We start from the raw sequence: 21,701 nt of genomic DNA, 5'->3' as shown, positions 1-21,701 counted from the left end.
AAGAATCAATGAGAAGTCCCCAGAATTCATAGCAGTTACAGAAACAAAACTCACGGAGACAATAACAGATGCAATCTTCCCACCAGGATACCAGATCATGAGGAAAGATAGAAGGGGCAGGGGGGAAGGTGGGGTTGCTCTGCTCGTAAAAAACAGAAGAAAATTCGAGAAAATGGAAGGCATAGATGAGACGGGAGAAAGAGACTACATAGCAGGTACACTTCAGGCTGGGGAACACAAAGTGGTCATTGCAGTGATGTATAATCCACCACAGAACTGCAGGAGGCCAAGAGAGGAATATGAAGAGAGCAACAGAGCAATGGTGGACACACTTGCTGAGGTGGCAAGAAGAGCTCATTCCAGCAGAGCAAAGTTGCTGGTTATGGGGGATTTCAACCACAGGGAGATTGACTGGGAAAACCTGGAGCCACATGGGGGTCCCGAAACATGGAGAGCCAGGATGTTGGACGTGGTGCTGGAAAACCTCATGCACCAACATGTTAAGGACACTACCAGAGTGAGAGGGGAGGATGAACCAGCAAGATTGGACCTTGTGTTCACCCTGGGCAGCTCAGACATTGAGGACATCAAGTATGAGAGTCCCCTAGGAGCTAGCGACCACGTGGTTCTGTGCTTTGAATACATAGTAGAGCTGCAAGTGGAGAGAATAACAGGAGTTGAATGGGAAAAGCCTGACTATAAAAGAGGGGACTACATAGGGTTGAAGAACTTCCTGCGGAAGGTCCAGTGGGACAGAGAACTGACAGGAAAGCCAGTAAATGAAATGATGGAATATGTAACAACAAAATGCAAGGAGGCAGTGGAAAGGTTTATTCCCAAGGGCAACAGTAACAACGGGAAGACCAGAACGAGCCCCTGGTTTACCCGACGGTGTAAGGAGGCAAAAACAAAGTGCAATAGAGAATGGAAAAAGTACAGAAGGCAGAGAACACACGAAAATAGGGAGACCAGTCCCGGAGCCAGGAATGAGTATGCACAGGTAAGGAGGGAGGCCCAGCGACAGTTTGAAAATGACATAGAATCGAGAATCAAGACTGACCCAAAACTGTTGTATAGCCACATCAGGAGGAAGACAACAGTCAAAGACCAGGTGATCAGATTAAGGACAGAAGGTGGAGAACTCACAAGAAATGATCAGGAGGTATGTGAGGAGCTGAACAGGAGATTTAAGGAAGTTTTTACAGTAGAGACAGGAAGGGCTGTGGGAAGACAGCACAGAAGGGAACATCAAGAGGGAATATACCAACAAGTGATGGATGACATACGAACAACTGAGGAGGAGGTGAAGAAGCTCTTAAGTGACCTTGACACCTCAAAGGCGATGGGACCGGACAACATCTCCCCATGGGTCGTTAGAGAAGGAGCAGAGATGCTGTGCGTGCCTCTAACCACAATCTTCAACACATCCCTTGAAACTGGGCAACTACCTGAGAAATGGAAGACAGCTAATGTAGTCCCCATATTTAAGAAAGGAAACAGAAACGAGGCACTAAACTACAGACCTGTGTCTCTGACATGTATTGTGTGCAAAGTCATGGAGAAGATTATCAGGAGGAGAGTGGTCTAACACCTGGAAAGGAACAAGATTATAAATGAAAACCAGCATGGGTTCATGGAAGGCAAATCTTGTATCACAAACCTCCTGGAGTTTTATGACAAGGTAACAGAATTAAGACACGAGAAAGAGGGGTGGGTAGATTGCGTTTTCCTAGACTGCAGGAAGGCCTTTGACACAGTTCCCCACAAGAGATTAGTGCAGAAGCTGGAGGATCAGGCGTATGTAAAAGGGAGGGCACTGCAATGGATAAGGGAATACCTGACAGGGAGGCAGCAACGAGTCATGGTACGTAAAGAGGTATCACAGTGGGCGCCTGTTACGAGCGGGATCCCACAGGGGACAGTTTTAGGACCAGTGCTATTTTTGATATATGTGAACGACATGATGGAAGGAATAGACTCTGAAGTGTCCCTGTTCGCAGATGACGTGAATTTGATGAGAAGAATTAAATCGGACGAGGATGAGGCAGGACTGCAAAGAGACCTGGAGAGGCTGGACATGTGGTCCAGTAACTGGCTTCTCGAATTCAATCCAGCCAAATGCAAAGTCATGAAGATTGGGGAGGGGCAAAAAAGACCGCAGACAGATTATAGGCTAGGTGGACAAAGACTACAGACCTCACTCAGGGAGAAAGACCTTGGGGTGACCATAACACCGAGCACATCACCGGAGGCACACATCAACCAAATAACCGCTGCAGCATACGGGCGCCTGGCAAACCTGAGAATAGAGTTCCGATACCTTAATAAGGAATCGTTCAAGACACTGTACACTGTGTATGTTAGGCCCATACTGGAGTATGCAGCACCAGTCTGGAACCCACACCTGGTCAAGCACGTCAAGAAGTTAGAGAAAGTACAAAGGTTTGCAACAAGGCTAGTCCCAGAGCTCAAGGGAATGTCGTACGAGGAAAGGTTAAGGGAAATCGGACTGATGACACTGGAGGACAGAAGGGTCAGGGGAGACATGATAACGACATACAAGATACGGCGGGGAATAGACAAGGTGGACAGAGATAGGATGTTCCAGAGAGGGGACACAGGGACAAGGGGTCACAACTGGAAGCTGAACACTCAGACGAGTCACAGGGACGTTAGGAAGTATTTCTTCAGTCATAGAGTTGTCAGCAAGTGGAATAGCCTAGCAAGTGAAGTAGTGGAGGCAGGAACCATACATAGTTTTAAGAAGAGGTATGATAAAGCTGAGGAAGCAGAGAGAGAGAGGACCCAGTAGCGATCAGTGAAGAGGTGGGGCCAGGAGCTGAGTCTCGACCCCTGCAACCACAATTAGGTGAGTACAATTAGGTGAGTACACACACACACGCATATGCAACAAGCCTAGTGTCTAATCGACATGTGCCAAGGACAAAATGGCAACTAACACTCACACACACACACACACACACACACACACACACACACACACACACACACACACACACACACACAAACACACACACACATACACACACACACGTACATACATAAACAAACATTAGTTTTGGGTCTTCATATAAGAGTGCACATTTCATGAAATATGGTAGTTTGAGCTGCCTCCAGCACTTGGTGAGAATTAAGATAAGATAAGAGATAAGATTTCGCTCGGATTTTTAACCCCGGAGGGTTAGCCACCCAGGATAACCCAAGAAAGTCAGTGCGTCATCGAGGACTGTCTAACTTATTTCCATTGGGGTCCTTAATCTTGTCCCCCAGGATGCGACCCACACCAGTCGACTGACACCCAGGTACCTAGGTCATAGGTATACCTGGAGTCTACCTGGAGGATATTCCGGGGATCAACGCCACCGTGGCCCGGTCCATAACTAGGCCTCCCGGTGGATCTGTACCTGATCAACTGGGCTGTTACTGTTGACCGCAATTAGTCCAATGTATGAACTACAGCCCGGCTTTTGTTTTAGGGACGTTACGTTTTCCCATTAATAAAAATAATTATCATTATTAGGTCATATAAATAATGTGTTGAACCCAGGAGTAAAACCGACCAGCCTTTTGATCTTCAAAGAGACGCCGCGATTTATCATCATTGCTCACACCGGGACATGAACCTTCAGCCCACTCACCCAACCTGGGACACCCTGCCGCTTGATATGCCGTTGAAGTTACGCTCTCTAGCCAGCACCTGGAGACCGCCTTACAAGTCAGGCGTCACCTTTCACGCCGCCTGTTGAGTGGGGAGGGGATGGAGAAGAGAGGCCAGTGCTGCATCACTCCAGTGGTGATAGTTGAGACACTGCTTCAGTAGGAAGTACAGAGAATGGTTAACTTAATAATTAAGATAGAAATATTAGTCACCTGGGAGACATAAGATGACCTGAGGCTTAGACACATACTGTATTAAGATATTTTATATCGTTGATGGAAAGCGTAGTTTTCACGTATCCAAAGTATTCCAGGAACATTCTTTGACTCTAGTTAAAGCCTCTTCATCCAAGGAATTGGAACTAATCTCACCTTCAGATCAAACCTGACAGTCTCTAACATGTACGTAGCAATATGAGGAAGGATTACTACATGTAAGACTCTCAGGAACAACCCGCAGGTACGACCTGCAACCACAAAGGTTTAAGGTGTGGCGCCTGCCAGAATCTGGTGGACTGTTAGATATTAGTTACAACATCCTCTGCATGTGTGTGGCTGTACAGAGCTCCTCACTTCAGTTGGGAGGGGAAATGGGGCTCTGGGAGAGAAGGGGAAAGCAGAAGGGTGAGGTAAGGTGGAAGGGCGAGGGAAGGAGCCAAGGTGAGGATGAGAGAGAGATGGGAAGGTTTGAGGGTGAGATGGGAATGAGGGATAGTAGGTGGGAAGCATCCATGTGGAGGGAGAGGGAGTAGGTGGGAGGGAGTAGTATATGGAGAAGGACGGAAGGGTAATTAGTAAGATTATTTAGGCACAAGTACGCATAAGTACAATTATCATACATAGTGTAAATTACCTAGAATAACTAAAAAAAAAAAACACAACTTAGTGACTTATTTCCATTGGGTTTCCTGTAATATCTTACTATTTAAACCCTTAACGTTAAAACAGCTAAATAAATCAACAGTGTAAATTGAATTTTCAACATTAAAGAGAGGATCAGTTTAGTGTAATAGGTACACGAGTGTTAGTTACACGAGAAATCTCTCTCCTCCCTATCTGTAGCTTCATTCATCAGATACCTTTTAGTTCTCTTCCAGTACTGGCTCATGCTAGGACAGGCTTTGTCATGTGCAGGCAATCCGTTCCACTCCTTTATTGCTGTGTAATAGAAGGTGTTTGGAGCCTGACCACCTACTGTAGGTAATACAAAATTGTGTTCAATTGTCCAAGTACTATACTTGTTTTGGTTCTTAACCTTGACATAGCAAGATATTCTGGACCCTGCTTGTGAGCAAGTTACTCTTACTTCAACATTCGGCATATCCAATTGACATTCATAATTTCCATGCTCTCTTGGACTCAGAACCAGGATGAATCTCACTATTTTGTTCTGGGTGATTTGTAGTCTCATTTTTTTTTTGTTGTTAAAGCAGAGCATCACGAAGAGCAATAATAACCTATATGGTATTGTATAAGAGCTAGAAATAGGGTCATGTGAGCCTCAGTAGATAAACACTGTTCATGTCTATAGATGAACTTTAGCAAGGCATTCGTTTTTTTCTTTTTCTTTTACTACATTGTTCCCTATCAATTCTCCTGACATGCTTGGGTCAAAGGGGATTCCCAGATATTTCACTGAAGACACTAAAGTGATGGGTTCCCCATTACTATGGATACTGAAAAAATTTACCTTTTCAGTTTACTTTTCGTGTCAAGGAGTATGGTTTCTGTTTACCCGAGCTGTAGCAATAGTTTGTTGTCTACTATTTGCAGCAAGAATCTAGTTTTAGTGATAGTACATTAGCTATATCGTGTGGGTTTTTTATCTGAGACTAACGGTGAACTGTTGTCTGCATACAGCAGAAGCTTACACTTGACACTGATGGGCGTGTCATTTACATAACAAAGAAACAGCAAGGGACTCAGGACACTACCTTGGGCAACCCACATGCTATCGGCAGGGGGCTCTGATTCTGTGTTGTTAATCTTGACAGTTTTTTCCCGTTGCTCAGGTAAGACTTAAACAAATCTATAGATCTTATGCCCATAGCTTGTAGTTTTTTTTTTCTTTTACATAATATATTATGGTTGACCGAAGAATTTTGCAAGTCTAGGGTCACCATACCTATAAAATTCCCTAACGACATTTGAGTTCTCAGGTAGTCCATTAGATTAATTAAGGAGGTGTCGGTCGAGTAAGATATGAAACCTGTTTGGTAGTAACTATGAAGAATGTTTTTGTCCTTAAGATACTTAACTGTTTCACAATACACCGCTTTCTCTAGAATTATGGAAAGTATATAGAGAGAAAGAGAGAAGGAGGGAATATGAGAATAAAAAGGAGGGAAAGAGAGGAATGAAGGGAGGTAGAGTCAGAGAGAGAAGGGTATAGGAAAAGGGGGAGAGAAGAGTAGGGAGAGGAAGGGAGGAAGGAGCAGAGAAAAAGGAGAAGAGGGAGAAGTGAAGGGAATGAGTGGAAAGGTTGATGTAAGGAAGGTAGGTAGGCGAGAGGAAGAGTGGGAGGAGAGTCGAGAGTGGGAGTGGGGGTGGGGAAGAATTGTGAGGGAGGTTGGGAGGGTCCTGGGGTCGGGGGTGGGAGGGGCCGGAGCTTAGAAAGAAGAAAGAAGGAAAGTGGATTTTTAGGAACGACTTCTTTTTACACACAGATCAACTTTACAGGCTAAGAGCTGTTATCTTACCTCAGCTTATTTCAAAGCCTAGCCCTATCTTAGGTATACTGCCACCACCCAGGATGTGACCCACACCAGTCGTCTAACACCCAGGTACCTACTTACTGCTAGGTGAACAGGGGTGGCAGGTGTAAGGAAACATGCCCAACGTTTCCACTCATTCCAGAGGATCGAACCGCGCACCCTTAGTATGTGAGCTGAGTGTACTACCACTCGGCTCACAATATCCAACAATTATTTCAAGCTTGGGATTTGCTATGTTAGGGGACTTGGGTTACTGGGCGGCGATAGTTACATCAGGTGACAGTTATTTTAGCAAGACGAGTTCTGAGTTGCATCTTGCACGAGGGAGTTGATGGCTTTATTATGCAACCCCATCACGCTGACTTATGTGTCAGATGCAACACTGAAAATTCTTCGCCCGGAAAACTGAACCATAAAAGCTGTCCCTCTCTAGATAGCAAGACGAGAGAGAGAGAGGAGAGAGTGAGCGAGCGAGCGAGAGAGAGAGAGAGAGAGAGAGAGAGAGAGAGAGAGAGAGAGAGAGAGAGAGAGAGAGAGAGAGAGAGAGAGAGAAAGAGAGAGAGAGAATACAAGAGTGAAAGTGAGAAAGTTCCTGAAAGTTGTAGGAAGGGAGCGAGAGTAGGTGAGAGTGAGGTATCACAACGAGAGCGAGATTGAAAGTGAGAGGAATGAAGACGGACGAATGAATGTCGTGAATGGAAGAAATGAAGGATGAGGGAGGTGATGCAGGGTAAAGTGAGTGTGGCGATGGCGGGTGAGGGTGGTGATGGAGGGTGAGGGTGGTGATGGAGGGTGAGGGTGGTGATGGAGGGTGAGGGTGGTTATGGAGAGTGAGGGTGGTGATGAAGGGTGGGGTGGTGATGGAGAGTGGGGGTGATGATGGAGGGTGAGGGTGGTGATGCAGGGTGAGGGTTATGATAGAAAGTGAAGGTGATAATGGAAGGCGATGGTGATGAGTGAAGGTGAGGGTGATGATGGAAGGTGAGGGAGATGGAGGGTGAGGGAGATGATGAAGGGTGAGGGTGGTGATGGAGGGTGAGGGTGGTGATGGAGGGAGAGGGTGGTGATGGAGGGTGAGGGTGATGATGGAGGGTAAGGGTTGTGATGGAGGGTGAGGGTGGTGATGGAGGATAAGGGTGGTGATGGAGGGTGAGGGTGGTGATGGAGGCTGAGGGCGGTGATAGAGGGTGAGGGTGGTGATGCAGGGTGAGCGGTGATGAAGGGAGAGGGTGGTGATGTAGGGTGAGGGTGGTGATGGAGAGTGAGGGTGGTGATGGAAGGTGAGGGTGGTGATGCAGGGTGAGGGTGGTGATGGAGGGTGAGGGCGGTGATGGAGGGTGAGGATGGTGATGCAGGGTGAGGGTGGTGATGGAGGGTGAGGGCGGTGGAGGGTGAGGGTGGTGATGGAGTATGAGGGTGGTGATGCAGTGTGAGGGTTGTGATGGAGGGTGAGGGTGGTGATGCAGGGTGAGGGTGGTGATGGAGGGTGAGGGCGGTGATACAGGGTGAGGGTGGTGATGGAGTGTGAGGGTGGTGATGGAAGGTGAGGGTGATGATGGAGGGTGAGAGTGGTGATGGAGGGCGAGGGTGGTGATGGAGGGTGAAGGTGGAGATGCAGGGTGAGGGCGGTGATACAGGGTGAGGGTGGTGATGGAGAGTGAGGGTGGTGATGCAATGTGAGGGTGGTGATGGAGGGTGAGAGTGGTGATGGAGGGTGAGGGTGGTGATGGAGGGTGAGGGTGGAGATGCAGGGTGAGGGTGGTGATGGAGAGTGAGGGTGGTGATGGAGGGTGAGGGTGGTGACGGAGGGTGAGGGTGGTGATGGAGAGTGAAGGTGGTGATGCAGGGTGAGGGTTGTGATGGAGGGTGAGGGTGGTGATGCAGGGTGAGGGTGGTGATGGAGAGTGAGGGTGGTGATGGAGAGTGAGGGTGGTGATGGAGGGTGAGGGTTGTGATGCAGGGTGAGGGTGGTGATGGAGGGTGAGGGTGGAGATGCAGGGTGAGGGTGGTGATGGAGAGTGAGGGTGGTGATGGAGGGTGAGGGTGGTGACGGAGGGTGAGGGTGGTGATGGAGAGTGAAGGTGGTGATGCAGGGTGAGGGTTGTGATGGAGGGTGAGGGTGGTGATGCAGGGTGAGGGTGGTGATGGAGAGTGAGGGTGGTGATGGAGAGTGAGGGTGGTGATGGAGAGTGAAGGTGGTGATGCAGGGTGAGGGTTGTGATGGAGGGTGAGGGTGGTGATGCAGGGTGAGGGTGGTGATGGAGAGTGAGGGTGGTGATGGAGAGTGAGGGTGGTGATGGAGGGTGAGGGTGGTGATGGAGAGTGAGGGTGGTGATGGAGGGTGAAGGTGGTGATGGAGAGTGAGGGTGGTGATGCAGGGTGAGGGTGGTGATGGAGAGTGAGGGTGGTGATGGAGGGTGAGGGTGGTGATGGAGAGTGAGGGTGGTGATGGTGGGTGATGGTGGTGATGGAGTGTGAGGGTGGTGATGGAGGGTGAGGGTGGTGATGAAGGGTGAGGGTGGTGATTGAGAGTGAGGGTGGTGATGCAGGGTGAGGGTGGTGATGGAGGGTGAGGGTGGTGATGCAGGGTGAGGGTGGTAATGCAGGGTGAGGGTGATGGAGAGTGAGGGTGGTGATGCAGTGTGAGGGTTGTGATGGAGGGTGAGGGAGGTGATGCAGGATGAGGGTGGTAATGCAGGGTGAGAGTGGTAATGCAGGGTGAGGGTGGTAATGCAGAGTGAGGGTGGTGATGGAGGGTGAGAGTGGTGATGTAGGGTGAGGGTGGTGATGCAGGGTGAGGGTGGTGATGCAGGGTGAGGGTGGTGATGGAGGGTGAGGGTGGTGATGCAGGGTGAGGGTTGTGATGGAGGGTGAGGGTGGTGATGCAGGGTGAGGGTGGTGATGGAGAGTGAGGGTGGTGATGGAGAGTGAGGGTGGTGATGGAGGGTGAGGGTTGTGATGCAGGGTGAGGGTGGTGATGGAGGGTAAAGGTGGTGATGGAGAGTGAGGGTGGTGATGCAGGGTGAGGGTGGTGATGGAGAGTGAGGGTGGTGATGCAGGGTGAGGGTGGTGATGGAGGGTGAGGGTGGTGATGCAGGGTGAGGGTGGTAATGCAGGGTGAGGGTGATGGAGAGTGAGGGTGGTGATGCAGTGTGAGGGTTGTGATGGAGGGTGAGTGTGGTGATGCAGGATGAGGGTGGTAATGCAGGGTGAGAGTGGTAATGCAGGGTGAGGGTGGTAATGCAGAGTGAGGGTGGTGATGGAGGGTGAGAGAGGTGATGACGGGTGAGGGTGGTGATGCAGGGTGAGGGTGGTGATGCAGGGTGAGGGTGGTGATGGAGGGTGAGGGTGGTGATGCAGGGTGAGGGTGGTAATGCAGGGTGAGGGTGGTAATGCAGGGTGAGAGTGGTAATGCAGGGTGAGGGTGGTGATGGAGGGTGAGGGTGGTGATGAAGGGTGAGGGTGGTGATGGAGAGTGAGGGTGGTGATGCAGGGTGAGGGTTGTGATTGAGGGTGAGGGTGGTGATGCAGGGTGAGGGTGGTGATGGAGTGAGGGTGGTGATGCAGGGTGAGTGTGGTGATGGAGGGTGAGGGTGGTGATGGAGAGTGAGGGTGGTGATGCAGGTTGAGAGTGGTGATGCAGGGTGAGGGTGGCGATGGAGAGTGAGGGTGGTGATGCAGGGTGAGTGTGATGATAGAGGGTGAGGGTGGTGATGGAGGGTGATGGAGGGTGAGGGTGGTTATGAGGGTGAGGGTGGTTATGAGGGTGAGGGTGGTTATGAGGGTGAGGGTGGTTATGAGGGTGAGGGTGGTTATGGGGGTGAGGGTGGTTATGAGGGTGAGGGTGGTGATGGAGAGTGAGGGTGGTGATGCAGGATGAGGGTGGTGATGGAGGGTGAGGGTGGTGATGCAGGGTGAGGGTGGTAATGCAGGGTGAGGGTGATGAAGAGTGAGGGTGGTGATGGAGGGTGAGGGTGGTGATGGAGGGTGGTGATGGAGGGCGAGGGTGGTGATGGAGGGTGAGGGTGGTGATGGAGGGTGAGGGTGGTGATGAAGGGTAAGGGTGGTGATGGAGGGTGAGGGTAGTGATGGAGGGTGAGGGTGGTGATGGAGGGTGAGGGTGGTGATGGAGGGTGAGGGTGGTGATGGAGGGTGATGGAGGGCGAGGGTGGTGATGGAGGGTGAGGGTGGTGATGGAGGGTGAGGGTGGTGATGGAGGGTGAGGGTGGTGATGAAGGGTAAGGGTGGTGATGGAGGGTGAGGGTGGTGATGAATGGTGAGGGTGGTGATGGAGGGTGAGGGTGGTGATGAAGGGTGAGGGTGGTGATGGAGGGCGAGGGTGGTGATGGAGGGTGAGGGTGGTGATGAAGGGTGAGGGTGGTGATGGAGGGCGAGGGTGGTGATGGAGGGTGAGGGTGGTGATGAAGGGTGAGGGTGGTGATGGAGGGTGAGGGTAGTGATGGAGGGTGAGGGTGGTGATGAAGGGTGAGGGTGGTGATGGAGGGTGAGGGTAGTGATGGAGGGTGAGGGTGGTGATGGAGTGTGAGGGTAGTGATGGAGGGTGAGGGTAGTGATGGAGGGTGAGGGTGGTGATGGAGGGTGAGGGTAGTGATGGAGGGTGAGGGTAGTGATGGAGGGTGAGGGTAGTGATGGAGGGTGAGGGTAGTGATGGAGGGTGAGGGTAGTGATGGAGGGTGAGGGTAGTGATGGAGGGTGAGGGTGGTGATGGAGTGTGGGCGTGGAGAAGAAAAACGTAACTGTACAACTACCGTTCAAGGACTGTGTGTTTGATCAGGGGCTGATCCACCAGGAGGCCTGGTCACAGACCGGGCCGCGGGGGCGTTGACCCCCGAAACTCTCTCCAGGTAAACTCCAGGTAGCGCGAGTATCGAAGCAATATGAGAAAGAACACATGAAATTGAAACCCTTTAATAAACTGTATCTTATTCTCTCTTTTATGTTGTTCAATCACGCATCATCGTTCAAACTGGAAAATAACTTGTACACTAGAATATTATTTACAGAAAAAAATTATTTTTGTGCATTTATTCCAGAATATGCAATGTACATTATCATATTAAGACAATTTTAACATAAATGCACATACAGGTATACAACAGCATGTTAGGTGTAAGTATGATTGCCGCCGGTACACGTACCGTACGCGAGCTTATCGTGGTGTGTGGACCCGTCCAGTTAGCCGTTGGTATAGTGTAGTGAAATCCTCTGTGTTGTCACAGTGTGCCGAGCTTCAGTGTTGTCACAGTGTGCCGAGCTTCAGTGGTGTCACAGTGTGCCGAGCTTCTGTGGTGTCACAGTGTGGACAGCATCCAGGTAAGACATTCCTCGTATTTAATATGTTTACCACTATTCCACCATATCCACCTCCTTGCAATGACTTAATATTACATATTTTAAAGTGTTTTGTGGTGGTAATGGCAAGGCTATGGTGGATAGCAGCTGTAGGAGTGTGACTTTCGTAGTGTATAATGGTGCTGGGGTGCAACTTCAAGGTGATAGTGTAGCTGTGTGCCTGTGGTGTGGCTGTATGGTGGTGTTGTAGTGGGTTATCAGCGTGCGCTTGTGCTGTGGCTGTCTTGTTATAATGTGGTTGTGGTGGTATGTGTGTATTATTGTGACCAATTGTCTATATGGTGGTGGTTGGGGTGCGGTGGTAAATGGTTTTGGCTATGGTGGTGGTAATGGTGTATTATTATTATAATCAAGGGGAAGCGCTAAACCCGGAGGATTATACAGCGCCTGGGGGGGGGATGTGGAAGGCATTCAGGCTTAATTTGGGGAACTGGAGCACAGATCCAATTCCCTAAATCAAGAGCCCCTCACCAACATCAAGGAACCTTCCTTGAGGGGATGTGGTAATAGTGTAGTTATTGTTGTTGCAACGGATTTAATCGTGGTGGTGGTGTAGGAGAGTTGGTTGTAAGGCGCCCCGCACAACTGCCTGACGTAAGAGGAATGCTGTGGTTAATAGATAAGATTTCGTTCGGATTTTTAACCCCCAGAATGCGACCCACACCCAGGTACCTATTTGCTGCTAGGTGAACAGGACAACAGGTGTAAGGAAACGTGTCGAAATGTTTCCACCAGCCGGGAATCGAACCCGGGCCCTCCGTGTGTGAAGCTGGAGTTTTAGCCACCGGGCCACTATGCATCATCTACTAGGTAACTTGTATATTATATATAATTCTTAACTATATATTCCTTCTACAGTTTACTGCACATCTAATGATAATATAGCCACTTGCAACACCGTGTTTACATGTATAATCCCTGATAAGTTAGCATACTCTGCAACCCCTCGGTGTACGAGTGAATATCCTGTATGATTCCGGGTGAGACATACGTATGCGCCTCATTCTCGCACCGAGAATGATACACGTCAACTTTTCTAGCACCTTGAGTGATATATTACTTATAAATATACATCAATTGTTCACGCACTAAGAGTGATTCATTTAATCCAGCACAAATTTCGGATTTTACATCGGCCACCTTGCTGACAGACGAGACCCAATGTAGTTTTCTAATTTGCTTATCGTTATATTTTATAAGGTTTATGTATCTCAATATAACTTAGGTTAATATAACTTAAAATAAAGAAAATACAATCAGGAGGCAAATAATTATGGAATGGAATGGTTGAAATTAAGCCAAACCTCAACCACTGACTTTGTTAAATGAAGGTGTTGAAACATGTCACTTATCCAGGCTTTATAGCACATTAAGTAGATAATATTACACAGACACAGGTACGCTTAAGTACAATTATCATACATAGAGTAAATAACCTGGGATAACCCCCCAAAAAGTCAGTGACTTATTTCCATCGGGGTTGTTGATCAGTATTTGCGCAAGATGTGAATATTATGTATAGATGCTTCGAGTATATTTTAGTCCCTGGAGTGAAATTTAATTTTAAAACAAACTATTCATAAAGTTACAAGTGGGTTTATTACGTTTATATTTCACTAAATACTCCTGAGGTAGGTTCCTTGATGCTGGTAAGGGGCTCTTGATTAAAGGAATTGTATCTTATGATAAAGATACCTTTAAGCTCATCAACAGCTTATCTTAGGTTATACTACTATATTGTTATAGTTTTGTTTTTTATTTGGGATGGAAATCTAAGCTTGGATAAGCTTAGTGTTTTCTTAACTGGACATCGGGTCATCTGATTGAAATCCATCCTCCACATTTTATCCCATGCATGTGGAGATACATGCTTGAAATATCCATGTATCCTTCGTGCAGTGATACTTTTTATTTAATTTCACTAGTATCAGGTAATTATACGGATTTTGTTAAGCACACCACCGGCCGTCTCCCACCGTGTCAGGGTGACCCGAAAAAGAAGAAATGCTCAGAAATTTATATAGGAGAAAAGGTTACTAGCCCCTTGCTCCCAGTATTTTAGTCACCCTTTACGACACGCATAGCTTCCGGAGGAAGGATTATTTTTTTTTCAGTTATATAAATGTCATCATATCTTAAATTAATCAAACCTAACGTAATTGAGAATAATGAGATGAAAATGAAGCAGATTTTGATGGGGTTTATGAGCCTGCAGGGTTAGTCATCCAGGATAACCCAATAAATTCAGGAAGTCATTTAGGACTGTCTTATATCCATTGTGGACCATTAATCCTCACCCCAAGGGTGCGACCGACAACACCCACACCAGTGGGCTAACGCAAGGGACCCACTTGTTGCCAGATGAATAAGGCAGAAAGAATTAGTAAACTTGCCCAACATTTCTACTACTACTAGGACTAGGGAACTTTTACCAAAATTTTACGTGTACCAATATATAATAGACCACCATCACACTCGGGACATTTATCACACCCAGATCACCACACTCAGGCCACAATCACACTCAGACTACCATCACACTAAGGCCACACCATAACGAGGCCACCATTTCAGATCATTATCATAGGCCCACCATACTCAGGCCACCATACACTAAGACCAAAACCACACTAAGGCCATCCCTCTCTGTCTCAGGCCACCATCACACTCAGGCCACCACCACTCTCAAGGCCCCTCGCCTCTCTCAGGCCACCACCACTCTCAAGGCTCCCCGCCCCTCTCAGGCCACCACCACACTCAGGTCCCCCCCATTCAGGCCACCACCACACAGGACCCCCCACCCCACCCTCTCAGGCGACCATTATTCTCAGGACATCTCACTCTAGTCGCCATCGCCCTCTGACCACAAACTTTAGGCAATGCAACATCAGCACACCTTTGATATACTTAGGAAGGCTTTCAAGAGTTTTCTTACTCTCGCACTACTGAACACTGCAATCAGGTCAACGTGTCACTCAGGCCACTATCACGCACACAGGCCAACACCACAATCAGAAGACCACGAAACTCAGGCTGCTACCACACTCAGGCTCCAACCACACTCAGACCTCCACCATATTCAAACCACCACCACACTCAGACCACCACAACCACTCTCGGTGTACGGGCACACTCAGGCCGCCATGACCACCCAACCATCCTCTATTTAGGCCCCCATCATTTAGGCCTCCCACTATTAAACTCAGTCCTCCATCACTACACACAGGCTACCCTTAATTAATTAGGTAGATCCCTTTTTTCCAAGTGTAACACTACATAACGAAACTAGATTAGTTATTAAGTTTCAGTGACTTTAAAATTATAGCTAGATCAACGGATAAATTGGATTTAAGAATTATAGAAAATTTGTAAATTAGGTGAGCTAATACCGGAGTTAAATTATTACACCTCAGTAGTTCCATTGTTTTCATTGAAATAGTTATGCACTGAAATAATTATGTTCCCTCTGCTTGACTTTTTTCTTGCTGTTGAAGTTGGTCTGACCACTGTGTAGCTGTGTCGGGTTAAGCTAGGAAAGGTTTGTCAGAAAGCAGGACAAGAGTTTCCTGGCGCAAGTCTTAGTTAAATGATGATCTGCAGCTGGAGCTCTTGGTCATCTGGCCGAGTCCCTCTGCTGGCTTACCATTAGTTAACTTTTATTAGCTGTATCAGTGTTTTTTCATCCCTCTTTAGCATAACTCACTTCTTGGTATGTCTCTGGCTTCAGTATTTATTTTTATATTTTTTTCCTACCTTTTAATTTTTTACTAGCTGTAGGTCTTTTGCACTGTTGCCAGTACTTGGTCTTCAACTTCGAATTGTGTCCCCTTGTTTCTGTGTCCACTCTGGAACATCCTGTCTCTATCCACCTTGTGTATTCCACGCAGTATTTTGTATATCATTATCATTTGTCCCCTAATCCTCCTATCATCCAGTGTCGTCAGGCCATTCGGTTTCTCTGCGATAAGTAGGAAATGCCTCATTATCTTAATGATTATGCTTTCTCAGTTTGATACTGTTGATCCACATTTGCAAATTTAAGACAAAGTGCTGGGTGGTACCATATCCCTATATGTCCTTCAAATAGAATGGACAATTTTATTTCTTCTGGATCTGAAAGAGTAGTGTAAAAAAAAAAAAAAGCGTGCTTGTAGACCATTTTTTTTTTTTTTTTTTGGGGGGGGGGGGGTTCCTGCAACAGTAATCTTTAGCTGAATACAAGAGACACCACAAACAGCAGAGATTTTATGATGAAGTTATTAGTCGATCAACCTCGAAGAAGTAATTTTGAGGTGGTCAGTCCCTTATGCCCAGTATCATATAAAGTACCATTTACATAATTAGGCATATTTTAATGTGATGATAAGTACCCAAATTTACGATATTTCAAAGACGAGTTACTCTTATGACCCCAAAATAAACTAGTATATAATTCTTAACTCAATGATCAGACTAAACTAAGATTTACAGACGTGAGTTCATAACACAGAATAACCTTGAATACAAATTTTGTCGGCGATAGGGTGTCAGGCAGTTATTTTCTTGTCCTGGAATTTCTATAGTGATAATAGCAACTTGTTAAGATAGGTGTAAATTGGTAATGTTATTGTAGCGAATAAAGAAAAATTATGTTAATGCCATGTTAAAAGTATTAAATACTCAAATGATTGTAGTGATTTATATATCATTCAGCTCAACTTCTGTGGCTCTTTACCGTCTATTAGGTATTTTCTTATCCATTGGCATTTAACATATGCAATAATAGGGAGATCACACATATTGAGGGTTACAGGGATAATAAGGAAAGTAGCCCTTTACTGTTTCTTATCCTAATAGCCATAGTTTTGCATCATTTGCTGCTGATTCAAAATAAGCATGAAAACCACCTCCTTAGGTGACATGGAAAAATGCAGGAAGATACATGTATATGCAAAGGATTTCAGCAGCCAGTGGAGAATAACATGACTTTGAATAGTGACAAGTTTCAGCTACTTTGGAATGGTAGGAATGAAGAACTCAAAAAGGGACATTGTATACAAAATGGAAGAGGATTTTCAAATAGAACTAATGGAACATGTATCGGACCTGGAAGCAATAATGTTACCTAACCTTTCTTTCAAAGAACTCAGTAAGGCAAATGTTGTGATGGCATAGAAAATGACAAGTTGATGATAAGAACATTCAGAACAAGAAAAACGGTGCCAGTGGTGACTGTTCAAATCACTTGTGCCTTCGTGTTTGGAATATTGTTCAGTGTTGAGAGCTTCATTCAAGGCAGGAGATATATCATAGTTGCAACAGATTTAGAGTATATTTGTAACTCGAATAGAACCAATAAAGTGTTCACATACACTGGGAATGCCTCAAGCTCTTAATATGTATTCTCTTGAGAGGAGAGAGAGTACTTATGGGCTTAGTTCCCAATTCTGAACACTGCAATAATAACATACTGGAGTAAGAAACATGAGAGAAAATGTAGATTAAACCCAGTGATAGGCAAGGAAACCATGGGCAAAATAAGGGAAACACTGTATCAACTTCCAAAGTCTTGGACTTTTTAACATCCTAAAAGATATTGAAAATACTGCTGGAACAAGTCTTCAAGAAGCTCAACAAATACCTCTACTATGCGTCTAATCACTCGGGTTGTGGTGAATATATTGGCCACTGGACTGCCAGCAGCAACCAGGCAAGCACCAGAGAACCATGGCTTAGGTCCAGGCTAAGTAAAAATACTGAAGAAACCCATCAAAAGTATGTCGAAGGTACTGAAGCATAATACCAAGCACTCAAGCCCGGCTTTCTAGTTGACATATTAGCTTCTTGCTAGAGACTGGGTCGAATGACTTAACATTGTTAGGAGTGTACACTGGTATTTTATTTTTATTAATAAAATATCTTGACATATCACAAAGGTTATTATACTTTCCATCTCTATATTCCTCAATAATTGGGAAATGTTAAGCACATATTATTCAAGATAGTGACCCTAGGGCTGACATTTTGCATTTAATTTGATCATCTGTGTGTTTGCCAAAATTACCATAAGCATTTGTAATATATGAATGTGAACATGGAAGGTGATACAGTAGTTGAACAGCAATCTGATCCATAGTGAGCCTCCGAGAATGATTAACTATGCTGCTTTAGGTTAAGTCAAATGTGTAGCTGAAAACAACGAAGTCCTCACAGGACATATACGACACAGAGGCCACAAATTATAGTGTAAGAAAGCGTGTTATTGTGAGGTTGTGTTTGTGGAGTTTTTTCTTTCCTGGTTTTTGAGAAGATGCTAACTGACCTCATGAGTATGTGTGAGGGGGATAATAGTTTCCAAAGTGTTTTAAGCCCCGCCCATGCCCATGTAGATAGTTCAAGGTGACACCTCCTTCCTGTGGCTTATTCAGTGCTAAAAATTTATATCAAACTTTTCATACAATATTATAAAAATGATAAGTAATAAAATCAAAGTTATTACATAAAAGGACATGATCATTATTTCAGATGTTAATGTCAGGTATCCCTAACAATAAAGAGACAAAACAGATCAAAATATACTATACAAATGAGTATGACACACATACATGGGGTGGCAGGGGACAGAGATGGGGAGCCATGATACAGACAGACATTCCCAGCATGTAAATCATCACTTGGGGCTCCAAACTGAGTTACAATTGAGTCACCAGAGACAAAGTAACTAACTATCCCTCCCCCAACCCAACACAACCCAGGCGGTCTTCGTTAACCTCATCAATTATACAGGAAGGTAGTCTACCTTGCTCACCACATGCTTCGTTTCTCTCTCTCTCTCTCTCTCTCTCTCTCTCTCTCTCTCTCTCTCTCTCTCTCTCTCTCTCTCTCTCTCTCTCTTTCGCAAGGTTGGTATGGTATAAATGTTTCATTATAATGTGTAATATTACCTATATATCCTAACCAAGTATCTTAACTTATGCGAGAACAAACATCTCAGTCATTGTAACTTAAGAGAAACTTTAGGCTAATTTCCTAGACCTATTATGTGCTTGTGTTATCCTTTAATTACTATCTACATGATGGGTTCAGGGTACATAATAAAGTTCTTTATTCAATGGTTCCTCTCTGGGAAGGTTCATTGAATTGTTATTCCTATCAGCATCCTTATCTCACCCTTCAAGGAAGGTGCCTTGATGCTTGTAAAGGGTTCTTGATTAGAGGAATTAGAGTTATGCTTATATGGATCAAATCTAATTACCTCGCATTCCCTAGACATTTTATGATCTTTACTAGTTTAGCACTTCCACACTGAATATAATGTTAAAGTTGTTGTTTCAAGCTATCCTGTGAACATGGGTTGCTTTTTCCGCATTATTAAATTTAACCTGCTAAAGTTTATCCGTGACAAATTATCACCACATGTCAGCGATGATCTCCAGGGCAGTGGGAAAGTCGTCCGTGAAAGTAAACATTATGACAGTTATCGTTAAAAGTATTTGCTTCAGAGACTAGTGTCACTTGGTCGTTGGGTTAGATATTAATATGTAAACAGAGATCACCCGAGTTAATAGAGGTGAGTTAGTGGTAGTGCTTGCTTGCCTGCATATGCACATTGCAGTCACTGACTATTTGTTTTTTCTATTAAAAATTATTTAAGGACAATATCTATTGGAAGCAAAGAGGGGATTGTACGAGAGTATAGTGTGTGAAGGATGGGTGATGAATGGTGCAACAAGGAGAAGGCTGGAGGCAGTGGAGATGTGATGTCTCAGGTGTGGTGTGAATATAATGCAGAGGAGGAGGTGCAGGATTACCCAAACTATTATCCAGAGGGCTGAGGAGGGGCTGTTGAAGTAGTTTGGACATGTAGAGAGAATGGAACAAAACAGAATAATTTCGTGAGTGTATAAATCTGTAGTGGAGGGAAGGCAGGGTAGGGGTCGGCCTAGGAAAGGTTGGAGGGAGGGGGTAAAGGAGGTTTTGTGAGGGACTTGGACTTCCAGCAAGCATGCGTGAGCATATTTGTTAGTGAATGGAGACAAATTGTTTTTAATACTTGACGTGCTGTTGGAGTGTGAGCAAAGTAACATTTATAAAGGGATTCAGGGAAACCCGCAGGCCGGACTTGAGTCCTGGAGATGGGAAGTGCAGTAGTGTCTGCACTCTGAAGGAGGGGTGTTAATGTTGCAGTTTTATAACTGGTGTAAAGCACCCCTCTGGCAAGACAGTGACGGAGTGAATGATGATGATGAAAGTTTTTCTTTTTCGGACCACCCTGCCGTTGGAGTGTGAGCAAAGTAACATTTATAAAGGGATTCAGGGAAACCCGCAGGCCGGACTTGAGTCCTGGAGATGGGAAGTGCAGTAGTGTCTGCACTCTGAAGGAGGGGTGTTAATGTTGCAGTTTTATAACTGGTGTAAAGCACCCCTCTGGCAAGACAGTGACGGAGTGAATGATGATGATGAAAGTTTTTCTTTTTCGGACCACCCTGCCTTGGTGGGAATCGGCCGATATGTTAATAAAAAAATAGAAAAAAATCTATTTTTTTTTTCAGCTGTGTTGTCGTATCTGGGTGATAAGTTAGGTTTAAATCCTATCGACTGCATAAGGATCATTCTTTTAATTCCTAAAACCTGGATTAAAATGACATTGTGCACTCACTAAGAGATAAAGGTTGTAATGCTGCGAAATAAACTTTTCCTCATGTGTTATATGCAATTATCTCATTTTGTCGAATTAGTGGTTATTTTGTTTTGTGTAGAGAATTCTCAGTCCTCTGGCCGAGTTTCCTCATGTCTGTTTCCCAGTGAGATGGTACTGCCTAAGACTAGCTCCCTGTGTCACCAATAATTTGGTGTTAGAGATAAAGGATGGTATTGGTGAGGGCTATTCCTTAGTTCTGAAAGGCTGGGATTCACTCACACTAGAGCCGCATGAATTACATTTTTCACTCTACTTGTTGGTACGTTCAGTATAGTGAGGGCAGCTCTCTGGTAAAATTTGTTTTCGTATGAAGCAGTCTGCAAGTAATACTGTTTTTATATGCCTTGATGCTGGTGCGATGGTGCTTGAGCCAAGGAATTGGTCCTGTCTTCCCCATCTCTTTCAATCAAACCCAGTTTCCTCTTCATTCCTCCAGGTGCTGTATTTCCCTACTGAATTAACGTTTCCCCAATGAATGTAGGTCAAAGTAAGATACAGAGAAATTGGTAGGAAAGCCTCATCATAGACTGAGGTATATTATTTGATTTTTTGCAAGAACACTGGATGGGTATAGGAATAGGAGTATTTTTTAATGCATTATCACTGGCTAGAGCCATATCCTATTCCAGCTTGTTATAAAGCCTAACCCTTCTGTGCATGTTGTCCACAAACATCTGCTAATCATTTTGCACCCAGGACCCCAATTATCGTTTGAAATCCATGACCCAATGGAGGGAAGGAACTTTGTGCTAATTTTCCAACTTTGCTCAGAATTCTAGTCTAGAGGACTCGTTTGGTCTCTCTCTCTCTCTCTCTCTCTCTCTCTCTCTCTCTCTCTCTCTCTCTCTCTCTCTCTCTCTCTCTCTCTCTCTCTCTCTATCTATCTATCTAGCTTTCCTCCCCTCTCCCTCTTATCTCTATTCATCACTAATTGAAGTTCTACTTATCTTTGTGTTTTCCCCAACGTTGATTGCCATCTGTCTAAATTACCCTCCCCGTACATTCACTGGAGCTTAAGGATGTATTGCCCGAAATTATCAGAACAACATGGGCACATAAACACACATAGAGCATAGAAGCGTGAGAGCATTAGTTCAGTAAAGTACAGAGCCACTGAAAAAGAGGAGAGAATGTACTCAGTAGTGGCCCGTTTGTGAGGTTGGGCCAGGAGCTGAGACTTGACCTCTGCCTTCACAAATAGGTGAGTTCATATAGGGAAGTAAGAGTGCAATATAAATCGAAGGATTAAAATTTTG

At 45.6% G+C, this 21,701-nt stretch overlaps 1 protein-coding gene across 3 annotated transcripts in view; it reads left to right on the top strand.

Moving 5' to 3' along the window:
- Positions 1 to 11,587: 11,587 nt before the first annotated feature.
- The window catches only part of LOC128697956 (RING finger protein 207), a 111,452-nt gene continuing 101,338 nt past the window's right edge, over positions 11,588 to 21,701 (top strand). For 2 of the 3 annotated variants that reach the window (XR_011393632.1, XM_070097624.1), the window contains exon 1: positions 11,588 to 11,726. The gene's annotated coding sequence lies outside the window, so the exon portion shown is untranslated. The remainder of the gene's footprint in view (positions 11,727 to 21,701) is intronic. The other variant, XM_070097625.1, reaches the window with a different exon arrangement.

Source organism: Cherax quadricarinatus, chromosome 58 (assembly GCF_038502225.1).
Source record: "Cherax quadricarinatus isolate ZL_2023a chromosome 58, ASM3850222v1, whole genome shotgun sequence".
Taxonomy (NCBI): Eukaryota; Metazoa; Arthropoda; class Malacostraca; order Decapoda; family Parastacidae; genus Cherax; species Cherax quadricarinatus.
Note: the sequence above shows the minus strand (reverse complement) of the source record. Positions and strands in the feature narration are given on the sequence as shown.